The 6,244-nt window shown below is 30.7% G+C and overlaps 1 long non-coding RNA gene across 2 annotated transcripts; it reads right to left on the bottom strand.

Annotated features, from left to right (window-relative positions):
• Positions 1–1,840: 1,840 nt before the first annotated feature.
• On the bottom strand, positions 1,841–5,257 carry LOC104907466 (uncharacterized). Of its 2 annotated transcripts, XR_002041378.2 has the most exons (4): positions 5,100–5,248; positions 4,837–5,008; positions 3,468–3,688; positions 1,841–2,620 (listed from the first exon to the last, which is right to left on the bottom strand). It is a non-coding gene; the product is annotated as an uncharacterized LOC104907466 (long non-coding RNA). The 2 variants fall into 2 exon arrangements; XR_792027.4 differs by lacking the exon at positions 4,837–5,008 and having other exon boundaries at positions 5,100–5,257.
• Between the last annotated feature and the right edge of the window lie 987 nt (positions 5,258–6,244).

Raw genomic sequence — 6,244 nt, 5'->3', positions numbered from 1 at the left:
TAATTATGAAATAATATGGATGTAGTAAATAAAACAATATGATATTAAAACAAACATAATGGAGATATATTAGTACTTGTGAAAAAAAGACAAATACATATTGTACCATATATTAAATAGTTAATAAAACGTAGTTGATTACGTAGAATCTACTTTTAATTTGAATGTGAATACATTATGTAACAACACAAATAGGTTCTAATATATTTTGTTGTATAGCTGATGTAAGTGTCGGTAATTGTCTTCCAACAATTCCATTTGATAATAATTGTAGTCTCCAATGTCAAGATTATATGTATCTTGAAGAAAGCTAATGGTTTATCAATCTGCAGTTTGATGTGAAAGATTAGCCTTTGTTAAAGTTATTCCGATGAATCTTAGTGTATGTGGAAAATTTGGAACTCCATGAATTTCAACTTATGCTTTCAATTTGTCAGCAGTGATAGAATGAATTCCATAGTGTGCCGCTAGTAAATTTAGTTGTGTCAGCATGTCAATGCAAAATTATCTTGATGTTCGTTTCGGTTACTCGATGTGTTTCACCCATTATAAGTAACGATATTTTCGGAGTTGTGCTAGTATTTGTTTGAACGTGTATGTGTTTCTCTCTGTGTGTGTGAGTGTGTGTGTGTGTGAGAGAGAGAGAGTATTGAGTACGAGTTTGATAATATATGTAACATGCATGTGGACATATCTCACCAAATTTTCTCTAAATGCATATATGTACGACAAGTCGACAACACATGTTGTTTAAATATTCATGTTGATATGATTTGGCATGAGTGTTTATGTGGACTGTATATTTGAAATTTACGTGTGAGAACATTTATACCCTAATATAAATAATTATGACATAATATGGATGTAGTAAATAAAACAATATGATCTTAAAAAAAACATAATACAAATATATTAATACTTGTGAAAAAAAAAGGTAAATACATACTCATGTCTTACATAGATGATTACATATGTTTTAATTTTGAATTCGAATACATTATGTAATAACACGCATAGGTTCTAAAACATTTTGTTATATAGAAGAAGTAAGCGTCGGTGATTATCTTCCAACAATTTCATTTGATAATAATTGTAGTCTCCAATGTCAACATTGTATGTATTTCGAAGAAAGTTAATGGCTTTTCGAGCTGCAGTTTCTTGTGAAAGATTGACCTTTGTAGAAGTCATTCCGACGAATCTTAGTGTGTGTGGAACGTTTGGAACTCCATGGATTTCAACGTATGCCTTCAGTTTGTCATCAGTGGCAGAATGAATTCCATAACATGCCACTGGTAGATTAAGTTGTATAAGCATGTCACGCAAAATTATCTTAATGCTTGTTTCCATTACTCGGTGTGTTTCATCCATTATAAGTAACAATATTTTCAAAGTTGTGGTAGTATTTGTTTGAGTGTATATGTGTTTCTGTTTGTGTGTGTGTAAATATATATTGAATACGAGTTTTATAATAAATGTAACATGCATGTTGACATTTATCACAAATTTTGCTTTAAATTCATGTCTGTACGATAACACGTGTTGTTTAAATATTCATGTTGATATGATTTGTCATGAGTGTTTACGTGGACTCTATATTTGAAATTTACGTGTCAAAACATTTATGTCCTAAAATAAGAAGTAACGTGTTGTTATATAATTTAATTTTTTTTAGACGATTATAATATTATATTTTTTAAAAACATTTTTTATTATATTTACATCAATAAATTGTGATTTATATTTGATTTTTCTATGTACGTATGATAGTTGATATGATAAAAAAAATGTAGTAAAATTGGAAAGCATTGTATTTAAATATTTAAGGGTTCAACAAATAATATGAAATGCAATCACACAAATACGTTACATTATATTTTACAATGTACAATAGTGTCTATATTATTTTATTTTACAACGGATATTAAAAAGTGAGAACACCGGCAACGTGCAGAGACGGCGGGTGGGTATGATTTGTGGAGCTAATATACAAAATTTTAAAAAATACCGCAAATACTATCACATTAAAATTGCATGAATGTGGTTTCTAGCAACCACATCTCAACTGCATTCTCACATACCATAAAGAAGAACAGAGTAGATCCTAAGGCCAATAAAAGAAAAAAAGAAAATTTTGTAATTTCTGATTTTAATTACTAAGGTTAAAAAGACAAGGTTTTGTGATCAACACGTGAAATATCTTCATTTTTTTCACTCCCTACTTCTGTTGCCACTCCTTAGTGTCTTGGCAGCACAAATGAATTCCGAAATCACTTGTACTTCGTCAACTTTATGATATTTCAAGATAAATCAAAATATTAGTAATTGTAATGATCTGCCCGCTTCTGAGTGACATACAAAGAGAAATTCCCAAAGAGAAACCGTACATGTGAAGCAAAGTGGCGCTGCACAATGTTAATTAAGCTAGAATTCATGCTCCCCTGTATAGTATACTTTTTTGGTTAACTTAACTTAGTACAAGAAGATTTAGGTAACAATATAATGTGGAATTTCTAGACTGTTAAAAGAGATCGAAAAGGGAGTATAGTATACTGACTAGATGAAATCTGCTCAAATACTACCTCCACGGTGAGTCACTACCAAGCTTAGCAAAGTTCAGCCTCTGACATAGTCAAGCATAGGAAAACATTAGGACCACAACTGATCGTATATTTCATGAGTAAACATACAAATATACAATAATATTATGTCCTGAAAACTTGTGACCAAAAATTAGGATCACATAACAACAGTATTTTTGAAGATGTTCAAAACAAAATAGGAAAAGATATATATATATATATATATATATATATATATATATATATATATATATATAAGTAGTTTCTATGTAGGGCCGGAAACGTTATGTTTCCTTAACAAGAAGCAAAAATGGCTATCTACTGAGATTGTTACAACCCGAGCAAAGAAGACTGTGCTTTAAAAAGAACATGGTTTAGGATGAGGTATATATGATAAGATCTGAATCCCCATCTGATGTATATATCATTCCTACAGTAAGATAAGTTTCAACCACTAACCAAAGCAATGATATACCTACTTGTCTAAATACAAACATTTTCAACTCCATATCCAGCTTCTAGCCACTAAAGTTGGAATTAAAAATTAAAATCCAATTGACAGAAATATAAGCATGTAAATAGACAACACTCAACAGGATAGAGATATCATAATGTGTTATATCTTAATCATACCCAAAACAGTATCGTTTTAAGTCAAGCTCGATTATGAGTATTGCCCAAAGACATTTTTTTATTATATTAGGTAAATTTTGCAAATTTTATCCCAAAATCCCATATCCTTTTACATGGATCTTACCATATTAAATAAATTAAGAGAGGACCAAGATGCATCTCAAATCAATTATCAACCCTTATTTTCTCCCTTGAAGATAATGTATATGCCGTTTCTTCTATAATACAAGACATGCAAGGACTAAAAATGCTTACACAGTGAGAGGTATGAATGTTGGAGTGTCATTCCTTCAAGCAATTCCGATGATTTGACTTTGCCGAAACAGATGTAGCTTACCAAATTCATGGTCCTTCTCGCCAAGATCAGAGCTGCAGCTGGAGTGATGAAGCTCATCATCTTCCTCGTGTCCCGTAGGTGGTTCTAGCACACTCAGCACATTCAGTTGTAGCTTAACCTCAATCCCATTCTTCAAAACCTTCAACATATCACTATATTAGGACATCGTTCTCAATATACAAAACAACAAAACCAACCATATCACTTGAGGTTGAGTACCCAGGACAAGAAGACAGAAAGTGAACAGAAGCCATATAATTCCTTCATACACCACATAATTATATAAAATGGAGGCACATTCAATACTCAAATACTTATGATATTAGAAGAATATTACATATAGTTGACAACAACACTTTTTGTGTCTTTTCATTGCGTTGTATTTGCTTTTCTTTTTGCGAAAAATTAGTATGCCTAATGACCCTAAAGTATTCCCACTACTAAAACCATGTCATGACAGAAAAAAATGATAGGTACCTGTCAGAAGAAAAAGTATTCTAATTAGACAATGCAACAATCTTAAACAGAATTATTCTATTCTAAACTGCAATAAAAAGCGAAGATTCACGAAATAATGAGATCAAAGATATGTAATAAATAAAGAAGAATAAAATGGAAATATGCATCTAACAACTAACAAATTAAACATATAATAATATAAGTATTAAGGTTGGAGAATTGAGGGAGAACTTAGCAGATAGTAGCATTACTATCGTTATGTTGACAGGAATTGCAATTTACAAGTAACACCCTTCCACACTTAAACATTTTCGTCAGCTTCATACCACCACCTGACCACCTAGCTTGCTTGTGTCCTTTAAATAACAACATCTGCCTGTTTCTACCATAGATAGAATTTATTAGCTAGGCTTTTATGTTTTATTCTTTCTACCAAATAAAAAGTGAGCCATGAAAACCGACAAAGAGCAAATACATTCTTCTAATTTGTCATTTTTAAGGCCTGAAAGAGAAGCTAATGGTGATGGGAAACATCAGCTTGTAATGGTGAACTCAAACCAGATAAAGCCTGGTGGACGGAATTATGAAGCTCCCAAAATATTACGGTTGTTACTTCAAATTAAAGAGAAAAACAAAATCAACATCATTTTCAATAACTCCGAAGCCATATATATATATATATATATATATATATATATATATATATATATATATATATATATATATATATATATATATATATATATATATATATATATATATATATATATATATATATATATTACTTTAGTCAGATGTAAAAGCGCAAATTCAAAATTAAAAACATACATCTTTATGTATCATGAAATCCAGTAATTTGGTTTCATCGCTCAACTTTTGGAATAATTTAAGATCTTCGTGACTCCATTAATGGAATATTACACTTCCAATTTATGCGCATAATACAGGTTGTATAAAATTCACTTGGACCCTCTATAGAAGCTACTCAAACAAGATAAACCTATAAAAAACAGAAAACAAAATTACAACAAATTAAGAAGATGAAATTTCGGATAAAAAGAAGCTTTAGAATTTCAAATTTAAGAACTGACCAGCATCAATAACAACATCCCACTGAGCTCGAGCTCCGACGACGATGACGATGATGCCGAATGATAATAATGGCGAAAATGACGATGATGAGGAAGAGAGAGAAGGTAGATAAGTTTGTTTTGGTTAAACTGATGAAAGAAAAATTAAGAGGTTATTTTTTATTTTCCATTAAGGGCACGGAGGTAATTTCTTTGAGAAGTGGGTCGGTGCCCCTATCCCTGGGCAGCCGAAACCCCAATTCTCTTTTTGTATAAGACAAGTCCTATATGTACGTGATGCATGTGAAAACAAACAAAAGGTTAATTACGCAATGATATATATGAAAAATTATTCATAAAGTTCATTGTATATTTTTCTTCTGTTCTTTGAAAGACAATAAATCAATAATGATGTAAATATTTTATTGATTGAGAATATAATGATAAAATATGGTGAATTTGTATTTTATTACTTAAGGGTATAAAAGGAATTACTATTTTTGGTGTCCCCCTCCTCTTCCCTTATATAATAGATATATATTCTTCACTACTCAAAAACATCAAAGTGTTTTTTTGCGGTAATCTGATGGTTTTTGTTGTTTATAATGAATTATGGAATAGAGAGGAATAAGATTATTATGGAGCATTTAACTACATATAGCATATTGGCAGTAAATTATGGGATTTTTCCCACCAAATAAGGGTTTGTATTTTTCAAAAAAATATAGTTTTGATATTGGAGAAGTTACTGATTTGATAATCTACTTTCTCCTCTGATTTTTTTTCTTCTATTTTTCCCTTTTTTTCCTTTCTCTTATTCTGTTGGATGTAATTTGCTAAATTTGTTGGGGGTAAAGTAGGAGTTTATATATTTTGGTGTCCTACCCCTCTTCACATATAGAATAGAGATAAGATTATTCATCCTACGTGGCTGCACTCCTCCTTTATTTTTTCTTTTTGTCATCATATAGTTGATGTAGGACTAACAGTAGGAGAGTGGATTTTGGGGCAAAGAAACATATATCCTTGTTTTTAAATGCTAGGTGCGGTGTAATGAAAAAATGGGCTCAACCCATTTTCTTTATACAACATGTTTTACAAGCCAAGGCATACTTACTGTAGTATAATCATACTTCCTCTTTATTTTTCTTTTAGCAAATTTGACC

The sequence above is a fragment of the Beta vulgaris genome, chromosome 4, assembly GCF_026745355.1.
Source record: "Beta vulgaris subsp. vulgaris cultivar EL10 chromosome 4, EL10.2, whole genome shotgun sequence".
Taxonomy (NCBI): domain Eukaryota; kingdom Viridiplantae; phylum Streptophyta; class Magnoliopsida; order Caryophyllales; family Amaranthaceae; genus Beta; species Beta vulgaris.
The sequence above is the reverse complement of the archived record's forward strand: the minus strand, read 5'-3'. Positions and strand labels throughout refer to the sequence as shown.